Source organism: Mauremys mutica, chromosome 13, assembly GCF_020497125.1.
Source record: "Mauremys mutica isolate MM-2020 ecotype Southern chromosome 13, ASM2049712v1, whole genome shotgun sequence".
In the NCBI taxonomy this organism is placed as follows: domain Eukaryota; kingdom Metazoa; phylum Chordata; order Testudines; family Geoemydidae; genus Mauremys; species Mauremys mutica.
Window position 1 is genome coordinate 47,225,114 of NC_059084.1, and position 16,287 is coordinate 47,241,400.

Here is a 16,287-nt window from a genome sequence, read left to right on the forward strand (position 1 = left end):
AGAGATGACAGGGGTGAGCGCTCAGTGCATGGCGATATACCCTTGAGGACAAGTGTCCCTTTTACACCCCAGAGAGACCGTGTGCTCAGCTCAGCGCACATGTGGGTTGAGGTGGCTGTGGGTGGGTGGGTTGGAGGGTCCAGAGGACAGAGCCCTGGACTGGGACTCAGGGGAACTCACTGGGACCAGGATTTGGCTGTTGGTTTCACCCAGTGGAGATACTCTAACAGGGAGAAGTCTAGCTAGGCAGCGCTGTCTGGTGGGTAGGAGAGCCAGTCACCCCTGTTGTCCTAGGGTGTGAGGCAGAGCCCAGGAGCCATGGAGTGGAGCGATGCTTCTGGGAATGCCTGATGCAGAAGGAGCCAGAGCTGCAGGGAGAGAACGCTTCCTTTGTGGTATCAGAGAACTGGAAAGGGAGGGGATGGGGCAGGAAGAGGAGATGCAACGTCTGGGCTTTGCCTGAACAGAGGATGTCATGGCAGCAATGCCGGAACGAGACATCCACCAAAGAACTACGGAGCACGGCAGTTGCAAGTGAAGTTGGTACTGACGTGATGTAGCCTGTGGTAAAATGAGGCAAGTCTCTGGATGAGCGGATGTTCCCCTGGAAGACCTCTGCGTACCCCCAGGAGTACCCGTACCCCTGGTTGAGAGCCGCTGCCCTCGTGCATGGCAGGAGTCCTGGTCCCTGTGTATCTTTGCACGGGGCAGGGGCAGGACTTCACTGCTTCCCTTCCTTTAAATCTATGCAGGGAGGTGGCTGTGAGGAGGGTCTATACCAGGGATGGGCAGACTATGGCCCGCGGGCCGGATCCGGCCCTTCAGGGCTTTGGATCCGGCCCGCGGGATTACCCCTGGTGGTGCTGCGGGCCCGGCGCTGCTCTCAGAAGCAGCCCCCGGGCCGGGAGGCAAAGGGCTCCATGTGCGCACACAGAGCCCTCTCCCCCCCCCCAGGGGCCGCAGCACTTCCTGGAGTGGCGTGGGGACAGGGCAGGCATGCAGGGAGCCTGCCCTGGCCCTGGTGTGCGCCACTGCCACCCCGGAGCCACTTTAGGTAAGCGGCACCGGGCTGGAGCTCAAACCCCTTCTGCCTCCCGCCCCCCAACTTCCTGCCCTAAGCCCTCTGCCTGTACCTCGCACCCCTCCTGCACCCAACTCCCTGCCCTGAGCCCCTTTCTGCACTCCTGTGCATTCCAACCACCTGCCCTGAGCTCCCTGCTGCACCCTGCACCCCGTGCACCCCAACTCCCTGCCCTGAGCCCCATCCTGCACTCCGCACCCCTCCTGTACCCCAACCCCCTTCCCTGAGCCCCCTCTTACACTCTGCACCCCTTCTCTGCCCCAATCCCTTGTCCTGAGCCCCTTCCTCCACATCCCGCACTCCACCCCCCCTGCCCCGGCCCTGCATACAATTTCCTCACCCAGATGTGGCCCTCGCCCCAAAAAGTTTGCCCACCCCTGGTCTATACCAAGGGTGGCCAACCTGAGCCTGAGAAGGAGCCAGAATTTACCAATGTACGTTGCCAAAGAGCCGCAGTAACACGCCAGCAGCCCCACATGAGCTCCCCGCTCTGCTCCCAGCGCCTCCCACCCACCGGCAGCCCCCTCGGTCAGTGCCCCCCCTCACTCCCCGCACCTCCCGATCAGCTGTTTCGTGGTGTGCAGGAGGCTCTGGGGGTGGGGGGAGCGAGGGCTGGGCAGGCTCAGGGGAGGGGATGGGGATGGGTGGAGCGGGGGCAGGGCCCATGGCAGAGCCAGAGGTTGAGCAGTGAGCCCCCCTGCTGGCACATTGGAAAGTTGGTGCCTGTCGCTCCAGCCCCGGAGTCAGTGCCTAGACAAGGAGCCGCATATTAACCTCCGAAGAGCCGCATGCGACTCCGGCCCCCCAGGTTGGCCACCCCTGGGCTACAGGATGGGGCACTAGAACGGGACTCAGGAGAACGCGCTGGGACCGGGATCTGACTGTGGGTTGTTGGTGAGGTTGACGTGATTCCTGAGGCAGCTCCAAGGGAACCCGAGAAACTAGGTGGCTGCTGGAGGCATGTTTAGAAGTATCTGTTTGTCGTGTTCTCTCCACTGCGTGTCTCTGTCTCCGGGGGTTCAACTGTCCCGGTAACTCCGGCCTCACTCGGCTGTTTAGAAACCGCTTCCTCTTTTTGTGCCAGTCCCGCTCTGCTCTGTGTCACTGTGACTCTGGCACAGTAATAGCTGGCGGTGTCTGCGGCTGTCAGCGAGCGGAGCTGCAGGGAGACCTGGTTCTTGGCAGGGTCTGCAGAGACGGTGGCTCGGCTTTGGAGGGACGGGGCGTAGTTTGTGTTCCCACCATGTGGATAAATCCCTGCCACCCACTCCAGCCCTGCTCCAGGAGGCTGCCGGATCCAGTTCCAGCTGTACCTGCTGTCAGTGATGGATGCACCTGAGACAGCGCAGGTCAGGGTGAGGGTCTGTCCTGGTTTCACCACTCCTGGGCCCGACTGGACCAGCTCCACCTGGGACAGGACTCCTGGGCAAAGGGAAAGAAAACGAGCACAGAATTAGCCACCAAACGCATCTATGGAGCCGCCCATAATTCACCCTCTTCCCCCGGACACACACACAGACCACGCCCCAGAGACACTCACCGGTGAGGGTTGAGAGCAGGGACAGGAAAAGCAGCAGAGATTCCATTCTCCTTCTCATGCAATGAGGGATATTCCCCAGAGGGCAGGACAGGGCAGTTCTGTGTCTGGGGAGGGACTGGGGCTCCTAGAACCAGGGGTTGGTATTTATACAGGACCCCCCCGGGCAGGGATTTGCATGCGGGTTCCCCAGGGCGGGTATATGAGATGCCAGGGGGTGAGCGCTCAGCACATGGCGATGTCCCTCGGGGACAGGTGTCCCCTTTACACCCCAGAGAGACCCTGCGCTCAGCTCAGCGCACATGTAATGACTGGAGGTGGCTATGAGGCTAGGAAGTAGGGTCCCAGGTCCTGGACTGGGACTGAGAACTCCATAGGCTAAATATTGGCATGTGGGTGTCACCCAGGCAGGATAAACTCCCAGGGAGACAAGTCGGTAGGAGAGTCCTACATCGCTTTGTGTCTGAGCAAGTGACTGTCTCTGTCAATGGGTGACTCGCCAACACAGAAGTGGCTATTGCCAAATATGCTGGTTAAATAAAATAAATATAAACAGTGCCTGGGAAAGGCCATGGCAGATGAGATGCTCCTAGGAATGTGAGATCGGAAGGAGAGGGAGCTGCAGGAAAAGGGTGGTTTTAGGTAGCAAAACCCAACATATCCCTTCAATGAATGGGGAGGGGATGGGGCAGCCCCGGGCTTGGTCAGAACAAGGGCTGTGACTGCAGGGACTCAGACAGGAAGAGAGACTAGGGGGAGATGGGCCGCTCAGTGTGTTAGGGTGCTGAGTACAGCGGAGCAGGTGCTCTCTGAGCCTGCCAGAGGGACTGACTGCCGCCCCCTCAGGGAGGCGGTGAGTTTTGGGGGGGGTGTTACTATAGAAATGTGGATCGTTAATCACCTCTTCTGCAGGGAGACCTCTGTGCCGTGTGCAAGACCCTGACCCCATCACCCCAAGCTGCCTTTGCTGCTTGCTGCATTTCCCTGTGTGTTCCCGTGTCAGTGCCTAGAACCATTTGGCTACAAGCAAAGAACTGTATTTTCCAGCTAAGTTCCGCTCGAGACCTTGAAGGTGAATTGTGCATGGAGAACCGGGCAGCCGCTGGATGCATCTTGCAATGCGCACTGGATGCGCACTTTCCTATTCAGCTCACTGTGTGTCTCTCTTTCCCTGGGGATGAGCGATCTCTGCTAAACTTGCCTCACCAGCCTGCATATGCTCCACCCCCTGCATTGCTCTGTGTCACTGGAGCAGTAAGAGGTTGATCTTTTGGGAAGAGACGTGCTGTGTAAATTAAATTGTACAATCTACTGTACCGCAGATGGCATGTATCTGAACGTGCCTGGTGCTGCTCACAGTGAGGTCCTGGCAGTTCCAAAGGAGGAGACCGACCCCCAGCCCTTCCTCGTTGCAACAGGAGCTGCTGGCTAAGGTCCCTCCCTCCTAGTGGGCTGATCATGCCAACCATGCTGGCACTGGGTCTGGCAGCCTCCCAGCGAATGCCTGGAGTGGCTCGGGTATATAAACTCTGTTGGGGGCACAGGCGACATCCCATCTCTCCAGAGCCGCCTGAGCTTCTCCAAGACACGGCTAAAAACACACTTTCCCTGCAGCTGCGCTTGCAGACGGCTGTGAACATTGCCACCTGAGATTGGGAGTAATGGATTGTGGTTTCGAGCTATATAAGCTTCAGTATTTCCTTTCCGGGGGTGGGGGTGGGCAGCTAGGCTGGCTGGCTCTCCCTGCACGCTTGTAATAAAGGAGCCTCAGGCTGTTCTGATCCAAACACCACACGTGGTAATTTTTCCACAGCAATTCTTGGTGCCATGACTTGGATCCACAGCAAACCACCGGACCGGAGGACCGTGGACCGATCCTCACTGGACCCGGGCACCATCTGAAAGGTTGGAGACCTTTTAAACCTCTATTTGGGTTCTGGGTGAGGATGGCTGGTAGTCTCTGGTTTTGAGTGAGTTGCACGGTGGATCTGGACCTTTTGCAGCGGGAAGAGGCACATGGGTGGCTGGGTAGGACTCTGTTTGGGTGTGGCTGTGTGAGTGAGGGTCACAGGAAGATGCCCAGAGCTCTCTGCGAAGCCCACCAGCTCGTAACCAGAGAGGTCTCTAATGCAAGCCCTGTGACCGCCAAAAGGGGGGCCCTGACCGAGGCAGTCTCGTTCTGCATGGCTTGACTGGCAAGGGCCCTGCTTGGGTCTAGGACTGTGTGACCCTAGGCTTTTCTGTCCTCGGACGGTCCTTTCCTGTGACCTCTTTCCTCCCATCTCTGTTCCCACCTGAAGGTGGTTCATGAGCCACTGACTGCGCTGATCACCTCACCTGAAGCACCAGAGTAAACAGCGCTGTTCTCTCTGAGACTAGCCGACGCTCTTAGCTGAAGGGGGCTGCAGGAGAGTCATGGACGTCCTAAATAAGCTTTCCCTGTGTGAGTGACCCGAGTGAAAGTGATCCGGATACTGGGGGCCGGAGGGTCCAAGGTGATCTCTGCCTTGCCAAGAACTGGGAGAAATGGGAGCTGATGGGTCCAAAGGGACCATCGCCTCGCTGAAAGGCACACCTGCTACTCCGTGTACATGAATTACAGTCCTTCACTTGCAAGTTTCTGAACAAATGGAATGGGTATACCAAAGAGAATTCAAAATTACAGTTTCCCCTAGAGGGAAGTTTTGACCTTGACAAGATTGTGCACTTCAGAGACGCACTTCTGGCCAATAAAGTCGGGGAAGGTCAGTTTGATGCACATTTTGATTGATATGGAGAAACAGAAACAGCATCGTGAATCTCAGATGAGGAGTCTCAAGGACTCCCAGGAGAAACTTAAAACACAATTAAAAGAGGCAAGGGAGAAATTGGCTCCTCCCCAAACTCCTGCAGGCCAGCAGACACTTCTCTACCCTTCAAGGCCTCTTCGAGGTACCCCCTCAGCCCCACCCGAGGATCTATATTTAGAGTCCAGACAATTGGTTGCCCCTGCACCCCCTGCGCAGGGTGGTGAAGGACCATCCAGTCAGGCTGGAACAGCGCAGGGCGGCGAAGGACAGCCCGGACAGGCTGGAACTGGTCAGGAGCTCCCCCCTCAGGAACTCCTACCCCAAGTAGAAACCTCGCTGTCACCTTCTGTTTCACGTGTAAAGTCCTCAAAAAGCCCAGTCACTGCCCTAGAACATACAGCTCATTGTCTGTATGATCAGTTAGAAGGCTTAATAACAGATTTAGATTCAACTGGGCTGGCGAGGAATACTAGAGGGAAAAAAAACCCCTTAGATCCACCCATCAAACCTTGCCTCCCCATGGTGAGGCAATGCTCCCCTTGCACCAACTCCTGGGCATAGGCTCTTTGGGTCAGGAAACCTTGGGGTCTTTGCACGCACCTTGGTCTCCCACGGATTTGTATCATTTAACTGAAAAGTTTCCAAAACTAAGAGAAGATCCTGTTAAATTCCAAGAAGAATTAAGAACTGTCATAAACTGTTATAACCCCACCTGGGTGGATTTAAACCAACTTGTAAGAGGAGTCTTGCCCAGGGAAACAATGAAAAACCTTTATGAGGAAGCCTGGTGGCCCACGTGTGACCCAGGCCACAATCAGACCAGAATCGATGTGATAAGAGACAGACTGCTGGATGCGGTCCTCGCAGTTTGCCAAAAGAAGGCAGACTGGACTAAGATTAGCACCTGTAAAGGAGAAAACCCCACTGATTGTATGCAACACCTTAAGCAAGTTTTTGAAAGGCATTCCGGCATAGACTATGCCAAACACCATGCCCGACCAGCCATGGTGGCTGCTTTTGTTCAGGGCCTCAACCCACGATCAGGAGACCAATTAAAAATTGGCCTTGTAGACTGGGAAGGAAAAAATCTAAATGAAATTTTAGCAGCTGCCCAACATGATCATGGCCTACTAGAAAAGAAAAAGGATGACGAAGAAACTAAATTAATGACCTTCCAGGCCCAAAATATGCAGGAACCTTGCGACAATCACCCATTGTGGGGGAAAAGGGGGAGGCCGAATCGTAATCCCTTCTTCTGCCCACCTTCCCAAAACCAAAATAACAGCACATGTCACTATTGCAAGCAAAAGGGCCACTGGAAAAATGACTGTCCCTACCAGCTGAAATGATCCACTAACCCTGTCTTTCCACCGTCATCCCCTTCCCCAGCTCCCTTACTCCCTCGTAGCCATTAGGATAGCCAGGAGCCTGGTAACATCATCGCTCTGCTTATTCCTTCGGACTAGACTGGACCATATGTAACCTGTGCGATTAATGGAACCCCTACCTCCTGCCTGCTAGATATCGGCACTTTGCGCTCTACTCTCCACACTAGCGACTTCCCCTCCCTCCCTGTGACGTCTGAGATCATGAATGCAGTAGGGGTGGGCAATACTGCTATTCCCCACCCCATTTCTTCACCACTGTCTGTTTCTATTGGCCCTCTGTCTGACCATCATGCCTTCCTCCTCAGTCCTTGCTCACCGGTTAACTTTGGAAAAAGGCTTGCTCTAAATTAAATTGTACCATCTATTGTACCCCAGGAGGTGTGTATTTAGACGTGCCTGGTCCTAGTCAGGATGAGGTCCTGGCAGTCTTACAGGTGGATGATGAAAAGGAGGAGACCGACCCCAGCCCTTCCTTGTTGCAACAGGAATTGCTGGCTAAGGTCTGTCCTCCTTGTGGGCTGATCATGCCAACCAGGTTGGGTTCATTGGGTCTACCCAACTGGTTAAAATTTGTCTAAACCCAGCAAAACCCCTTCCCAGGATGCAGCAGTATCCACTCTCAAAACACGCCGAGGAAGGAATTCGACCAGTAATCGCCTCCTTAATGGAGCAAGGAGTCATTATTCCTGTGGTCAGTGTGTGTAACTCCCCCACTTTACCTGTAAAGAAGCCTGGCAAACAAGTTTGGCTGTTAATGCTGCCGTTCTCCCTACTTTCCCCATTGTTTCTAATCCTGCGACTTTCCTTTCTTGCATTTCTCCTTCCTCCATCTATTTCACAGTTGTTGACCTCTGCTCAGTCTTCTCGATCCCTATTCATAAAGATAGCCAGTATCTGTTTGCCTTTACCTACCAAGGGCTTCAATATCCTTGAACCAGGTTACCTCAAGGTTACACCAAGTCTCCCACCCTGTTCTCCCAGATCCTCAAAAGCAGGGTTTCTCAAAGAGGGGTTGTTGCTTGTGTAGGGAAAGCCCCTGGCGGGTCGGGCCGGTGTGTTTACCTGCCCCGTCCGCAGGTCTGGCTGATCGCAGCTCCCACTGGCCGTGGATCACTGCTGTGGGCTAATGGGAGCTGCTGGAAGCGGTGGCCAGTAAGTCCCTCAACCCGCATCGCTTCCAGCAGCTCCCATTAGCCCGGGGCAGCGATCCGTGGCCAGTGGGAGCCGTGATCAGCCGCACCTGCGGACGGGGCAGGTAAATACACTGGCCCGCCAAGGGCTTTTCCTGCATAAGCGGCGACCCCTGTTTGAGAAACCCTGGCATATTGCAAGACACTAACGTGGTGCGTTAGGTCTGTTCACTCACAGGTACAAAGTGCTCTGCCTGAACCAGCTGACACGCCGTGCCACCCGCTGCAGCCTGGAGATTGGGTCTACATTAAGGTACACCAGAGAAAGACTTCCCTGCAGTCTCACTGCGAACGTCTCTACCAGGTCCTGTTGACCACCCACACAGTGGTCAAATGCAAGGGACTCATCAGCTGGATCCACACCTCCCACTGCAAACAGACAACGCCGCCTCCGAACCCAGACCCTAAAGAATTCCATCTGGCAGACCCCGCTCTAGGAACCAGCCAGGGCGATAGCAACAGTGACCTCTCTCCAGGCCCTGAAAAGGAACCTAGATATAACCTCAGGAAACAAAAATAGACCTCAGCACCCCGATCCATCAGTCCGTGGGCAATCGGAGCCACCTTCATCTCCTGTACGCTGCCTTTACAGCCAGCTGAAGCTTCGGCCCGCTGGAAAAGGGACAACAGGAGACACAAGGCCAGAATAACGCCTTTAAAAGCCCAGTGGAGAGCCTAGCGCCCACTGGCACCCAGCTGCCATGGCTGACCCCACAGACAGAATAAAAGAAACAGTCATGGTGCGAAAATGGCTCATGCCCTCAATTTGGTTCATGTGTGTAGCTATGCTCTTGCTGTTATTGTTAAACTTCCACGATACCTTTATGTTCTTTTGGATGCCCAAGAGCACCATCAAAGGAAAAGATCCCTTGAGATCACTGGCCCAGGATCTGGGTAGTGTGCTAGCAACCTCTCCCCAGTATGATGCTAAACCACGACCGTTCCAAGAGAGAAGAAGGAGCACTCATGCTGCTGAAGCCCCCAAAGTCCAGAAATTCCTAACAACAAGGGACATTGAAAATTGGCCCTGGTGGAAGAAACGAAGTATTATACATTGGCAAGGAGGGAGTTGCGGGATATATTCTTGGGAATGTGGAGTTAAGTGGTGGGGTGGGTTTATTCCAGAGGCTGCAAACTGTGTTTATGGACAAGTACCATCAGAATGTACTGCCCTCCCTAATTGGCTTCCAGAGGATGAATACCAAAAAAGGCCTGGCTGGCACAAATATTAACCCCACCATCCCCGCCACCTCTGACAACATCCCTGAAATTTACCCAATTACAGATAATACGGTATATTCTACCGAAATCCATTGGCCCAGACCTTCACGTCTTCGTAATTTACTAAAATTTTGTTCAGAAAAATTATTTTTCAAAGCCCAAAATAAAGCATATGAATGAACAATTGAATGGAAAACAAATGGGTTGCTGGAAATGGAAATATATATCACATCACTCCACATAAGCCCCAAGAATCAGAAATTAAAATCGAGGGGTTCTATGAAGAGGTAGATCTGATGGCTGTTCCCGGAATTTGCAGTATGCTGGATGAAAGAAGCCCTTATTGTTATTTTGTGATGCAGTTAGTAAATAATCAAACCTAGACCCAAAGGGTTTGTTCTGCCATGGGAGATTTTACCTGTATTGAAATAATTCCAGTAACTACTGTAATAACTTAACCTGCACAACATTGCAATATACCCCTTCCTGTGCTATTAATGTCAATGCTTCTCAAAAGTACATAGAAGTGTATAGCCAACAGATGTGGTATAGTACTTGACCAAAAAGGGACGTGTTAGGATATTGTAAGGGAAAATCCAGTGGCATCCAAACCTTATCAGCCCAAGTCTCATGTGAAGCTGCCAAGGTCAGCTCGCTTAAATGTACAAAGGAGGGGCACAGAGGAGACAGTGGAAAATACCCAACAGTCCCCTAGCAAAAGCAATTTTGCAATATCCCTCACAGTCGCTGTTTAACTGCAAAAGGACAGACAGTAAATAACAGGAAAGGCCTAATATGGGGAAAAGTTTGCTCCAATCTGTATCGATTTTGCAATATTTTAGTAAGGAAACAACAAGGAAATGTATGCAACTTTGTGTAACTAGTTTGTGGTTTTAAGCTTTATAAGCCTGTCTGTAACCAGCTTCGGGGAGGCCGTTTCCAATAGCGGTCCTCCCCTGCGCGCTTGTAATCAATAAAGAGCCTCAGACTGATCTGATTGAAAAACACAATGTGGATTGAATTTTCCACAACAGTATCGATGGATCCTGATTAATACTACTCTAGGAACTATAAAATTCACACTGCCCTTGTCCAGCTTCCAAGTCACCTCCACATACCCTAATTGCTCGAGAGGGGCTGCCCTTAGGTTAGCGCAGCAAAGGGCCTAGGTTTCCTCTAGGGAAAAGAGGGACGTGGCCGGACACTTGTGGGATGGTGCCAACAGCGCAGCTGCTATTTGAAATATTTATAAAGGCCAACAACATGAAGAAAAATGAGGACAATTGGAAAAGGCCACGGGTCTTATTACTGGAGCACAATTAACTCAGGTGCAGGCTGGAGTTGGTGAATTGCGTGTTATTTCTGTTCAATAACCCAGAAACTGCTCACAACACTGGTGCTAAATATCACTGAGGCTGGGAAGGCATTGCAGTGGGATCTGGCATGTTCAGAAATTCAGGATTTCCTAAATGACCAGCTGATGGCCATTCAAAGTGATCTTGAGCATCAGGCTTGGCCCATTGCCCTTATAGATACTTCAGGAGTATCATCTGATCTATGGCCCTGGAGACATACTTGGAGATTTTCTGGGTGGAAGTGCAGACACTCGCAATGCTTCTTCCAAGCTTATGGACCCATAGAAGGGGTGTGGACTCCTACATTCTGAATCCTGCTGGGTCCGTGGGGAGGATGCATGTGGGATTGGATAATTCACCGAGACATTTGGGAAATTAAAATACCTGGTGGGCCTAACGGATTTATAGTCGGTGCTCCTGGAATAACACCCGATATTTGGGTGAGGATAGGGAGCCAATGGACACTCTGGCCGTTAGAACCCCACAGCTCCAGTGTATACGCAAACTGAGGCCAGGAGAAGTCGTCACTGTTCACAACCATGTTTGCTGGGAGGGTAAGGGACAAGGAACTACCCTAGTGGGACACCTGCTTTTCCATGCAAATAATAGCTGGGTGTATGTTAAGGCCACCATTTTGCAAGATTTACATTTTAATCCCACCACTGTTGCTGGCAGTAATATTATTTATTGGCCTGTGGACAAACATTTGCAAACAGCCCTTAAGTTTCAGATACCTTTTAATTGGACTGCCTTATACCTGATCTGTTCCAAAATTTGCTTTCACTCCTCCCAGAGGTCCAGAAAATCTCTGAATTGCAAGGGCAAATTCATATGCTCCAAAATCGATATCGAATTGAAGAAAATGCTTTTCATACAGCTTATAGAATGTCTACTTTATGCCCTAAGTATGATGTATTGTGTTCTGTGACTAAGGCTGTCCAACAACACCATCATATTATTCCAGTGGGGATGCTAATGCTTTTATTGTTATTGTTTAGCCTAGGGTTATGTTATTGCTGTTGCAAAAAACGTAATAATAATGACACCTTCCATGTTCATACTGACCATGCATTGTTGTTGCCTTCAACCAAAACCCCAAAGGCTACACCACTTAATTTAGAATCAGAGATACAGAATTTAATGAATATGCAAGTTTAGGCCAAGGTGGTGCCAAAAAGGCACAAAAGAGGTGATTGTAAAGGCAAAATTAAGTAGGCCTGAACTTTGGTCAAGACAACTGTGTATGTGGTCAGTGGGTAGGAGCGGGGAGCGAGGAAAATTTCTAACAAGACACAATTGCAACAGCCAATCTTGCTTAATGTAACTGCAACAATTAGTGTTAGGAAAACCGTTAAGCGCAAAAGAACAACCTGTGAATAACAGGAAAAGCTTGTTTTTGCTGTATTCCTAGTAAGGGAAAATGTAACTAAATGTGGTTTTGATCTCTATAAGCTTGTGTGTTCCCTTTCTCGAGGGAGCTGCCAGACTGGTGGTCTCCCCCTGCATGCCTGCAAGAACGGGGCCTCAGGCTGTTCTGAGCCAAACACAACGTGTGGTAATTTTTCCACAACACTGCTAACTTGCCTGGTCAGGCTGCATATGCTCCGCCCCTGGTTTTTGGATGAGTTCCTGCATTGCTCTGTCACTGGCGCAGTAATAGGTGGCGGTGTTCACAGCTGTCCGCGAGTGCAGCTGCAGGGAGAGCGCATTTTTAGCCGTCTCTCTGGAGAAGCTCAGGCGGCTCTGGAGAGACAGGGTGTAGCCTGTGCCCCCGGTAGCACCTATATACCCGAGCCACTCCAGGCCTTTGCCGGGAGGCTGCCGGACCCAGTGCCAGCCGGGATAGTGATGGAGAACCAGGAGATGGCATGGGTCAGAGTGAAGGAGTTGGAGGGTTTCACAACTCCTGGGCCAGCTGCACCTGGGACGCAACAGTTGGGAAAAGGAGTTAAGGCCTTGATTCTGCTTCTAAGGCCTCCAACCTGTCTCCCAAATCTCCCCTGGACACTCACACAGGGCAGTGGCCAGTGACAGCACAAGGAGGAGTAAAGATTTCATGTGTAACCCTTCTGCCCCTCTTGGCAGCAACAAGGGCCGGGTTCAGTATCCAGGGGTTCCGTTTCAATAACGCAATGCAAAACCGGCTCGAGCCCCCACCCAGTGACCTGGGACAATTACATGCCACCCCCCCGGGTGCCTCTAGGAGGCAATACTTCCCCACTCACAAGCACGGAGTCCGAGTGTAGCAAAATCCTTTTAATAAAGGAGGGAAACAATGCGGCATCACCATTGGAGAAACACCACAAACCGGATTATAACACAAACCATAAGCAAAAAAAAACCACCAATCCATCTCCAAGTACGTTTGGCAACGTCCTTTCCCCCGTAGGGTCTTAAGTCCAATCACCCCAAAGTCCAACAACCCAAAAGTCTTTGTCTCTGGTCAGTGCCACCCCAGAGTTCAAAAGTTTATCTGCAGAGTTTTACCCCCCCCAGCATGGGTGGAAATGGGGGGGGGCACACACAGGGTGTTAAGGGGCACCTTACGTGGGCTGGGGCCGACTGCTCCGCCTCTCCGTGGAGTTCTGCTGCAGCCTTCACCATGACCAGCTCCAATCCACCAGCTGCACCGCTCCTCCAGCCGACCCGTGAACCGCGTCAGCCGTCCCCGCAAACCGCTCCACTCTGCTCACTGTTCCATGGGCTGCTACAATACGCTGCAAACTGCTCCGCTCTGCCAGCTGCTTGGTGATAGATCTTCAGGCTCCCCCACTAGTTAACACAGCACTCAGTGATCTCAGCTTAGTAAGCTTAGCTCTTTTCGTGATTTCAGCTTGTAGTAGGGGAACCCTGGTTCCCTCTGTCTGGGGTCTGAGACTGGCACCCATCACCATGGTATCTTGGAACTGTGCATTTGCGAGTATAAGTGGGAGTTCCTTTGAGCTCCAGTCAAGGCGATGACAGAGGGTTTGTTTGGGCAAGGAGGGATGAGAGTCTTTGCCTCCTCTGCTCACATTTAAAAGTCCCTTTAACCCCCTCAGGAAACCTGGAAATGACACCACAGGACACAAGGGAATTGTGAGCATTTCCCCCACACAGGGACTGGCATGTGGGTATCTCCGAGTGGGGATAAACTTCCCGGGAGGCTGGAGCGCAGTGTGGGGGAGAGTCAAACCCCCCCCCACTTCCTGTGTGGGATTGTAAAATAAACATCACAGCAGTGGCTGCTGCAAACTTGGGTGGGTACGGACAACAAAGAGAATGGATGTCCCGATGCTGAGACTCTGCTAGGAGTATCTAATGGGGGAGTGTAGTGGGGCGGACTGCCCCACTCCCTGAGTGTGTGGGCTGTGGCAGGCCAGGGCGCCTGTGCAGACAGGGAGCCAATTATAGGAGGGCTTATTGTGAGCCAGTCCGGGCCCAGTTTGGAGACAGCCAATCAGGGCCAGGCTCAGCCCTATAAGAAGGCTGCCCAGGAAGGGAGCAGTCAGTCTGTCCCAGGCCTTCCAGAGGGGAAGGTCAGTCTCCAAGGGTGGAGACTAGCACCGTGAACAGCGCAGTGCTGGCCTGGCTCGGGGAGGTTAGGGAGCTCTACCCCGGAGCCTGCCAGGCTGCAGGCCCTGAAGGGAAAGGAAGGGCCTAGCGGGTGCAAGGAGCTGTAGGGGAAGTGGCCCAGGGGAACAGACAGTGGAAGGGGAGAGAAGGAGGACAGTGAGGCTGCCGCCAGAGGGTCCCTGGGCCGGGACCCAGAGTAGAGGGTGGGCCTGGGTCCCCCCCTTCCCCTTGCAGTACAGCCAGCCAATGGCCATAGGGAATGGCCATTATACTTCGCCAGATCCCTGACAAGAGGGATTGGACTCAGAGGGTGGTTGGACATAGTGGCTGGGGTGTAGGACTGCTGGGCACCGACCCCCGGAAGGGGGTGCAGATGACTAAGGGGCACTGCCGGAAGGCAGTGGCTTCGAAGAGGATGCCGCTGAGCAGGGAGCAACACGGGTCCAGAGAGGCCAACCGAGGGCGGAACGACGGACGGGACACCACCAGGAGGGGACACTCCCCTGGACAGAGCTACAACCCAGAGTCACCTGTGGGAGGCCCCAGGTGGTGAGTCCGCAACTGTTACAGGGAGGAAAGGCTGGTTTTAGGAGCACAGACTGACAAACAGCTCTGGGAAAAGGGGAGGGAACTGGGCCCTGAGAAAAGATGCAGTCTTTGGCTTGGGGTTACACTGACAGGAATGAGGAACGGTTGGAAATGGAACATGTTCCCTGGGAGCCTTTTTAAACAGACACACAGCGCACAGTCAACCTGTGGAACTCCTTGCCAGAGGATGCTGTGAAGGCCAAGACTATAACAAGCTTGAAAAAGGAGCTAGATAAATTCATGGAGGACAGGTCCATCAATGGTTATTAGCCAGGATGGGCAGGGATGGTGTCCCTAGCCTCTGTTAGCCAGAAGCTGGGAACGGGCGACAGGGGATGGATCACTTGATGATTCCCTGTTCTGTTCATTCCCTCTGGGGCACCTGGCATTGGCCACTGTTGGAAGACAGGACACTGGGGTAGATGGACCTTTGGTCTGACTCAGTCTGGCCCTTCTTATGTAGGGTGACCAGATCGCAAGAGTGAAATATCAGGACACGTTGGTCAAGTTGGGGGTGTGTGTTGGGGACAGACAGACACAGGTGCACAGCCCCGTCCGGAACCACCTGGCCCTGTGCTGCCAGCGTGCCCCTTCCTGTTGGGGGTGGGCCCAGGATGGGCCACAGCTCCCCTGCCCAGCGCCCCCTGGAGCCACTGTGCCCAGAGCCCCCTACAACCCTTCCACCACAAATGCACAGTGCTGTGCACACACCTCGCCCAGCGGCCCCCTGCCCACAGCCCTACCACAGCTGCCCGGCACCCCACACAGAACCGCCCCCCCTCACTAGTTTCCCAATACACACAGATTTCCCCTCCATCCCTCCCTGTGCCCTTCCCCACAGCCCCACCACCACAACTACACAGTGCCCCACACAAACCCGCAGTGTCCTGACACACACAGCTCTCCCCCACTGCCCAGCACCCCCAACCGGTCCCCACTGTCTAGCACCCCAAAACACACAAACCTCCCCCACTGCTCAGCACCCTCCACACCCTCACAGCCCAGCACTCCCCCCCACACCTCCCAGACACTCACTCAACCACACCCTGCCCCCTTCTCTGGCCGCACTCACCAGCCCTGCTGGGAGGTCTCTGGCTCCTCGGGTGAGAGTGGCGAGAGGGGTCTCCAGACTCCGCATGCTGCGCCCTCCACAAGCACGAGCTCCGTGGGTCCCATTGGCCAGGAAAAGCACCAGTGGGAGCTGCCGGAGCCATAGAGAGGGGCTTGCAGAGCCCCCACACCCTAAGAGACAGAGGGACCTGCCGGGGGCGAGGTGGGGAGTCCCGGAGGTGCTCACCTGGGGCGGCTCCCATTCCGGGAAGCATCCGACAGGTTGGTCCCTCTGGCTCCTAGGGTCGCGGGTCGGGTTGGATCGGGGGGGCAGAAGGCTCTCTGCCCGCTCCCGGCACCTGCAAGCTGCCCCCCGCAGCACGTGGCGCTCCTGCTGGCGGGCGGGCACCGGGAGCTGCCCCAGGAAGCGGTGAGCAGCAGCACCGTGCTGCGGTCCGGGCGGTCCCCGATATCGGGACAAAGGGCGTCCTGACCGATGTAAGGTCGGGACACGGGACAAGTCCCCTAAAATC

General features: G+C 53.7%; 1 long non-coding RNA gene across 2 annotated transcripts in view; it reads left to right on the plus strand.

Moving 5' to 3' along the window:
• The window catches only part of LOC123348884, a 28,304-nt gene extending 17,629 nt beyond the window's left edge, over window positions 1-10,675 (plus strand). For both annotated transcript variants that reach the window (XR_006573274.1, XR_006573275.1), the window contains exons 3-4: window positions 4,432-4,523; window positions 8,148-10,675. This is a non-coding gene — a long non-coding RNA (uncharacterized LOC123348884). The remainder of the gene's footprint in view (window positions 1-4,431; window positions 4,524-8,147) is intronic.
• Window positions 10,676-16,287: the final 5,612 nt, after the last annotated feature.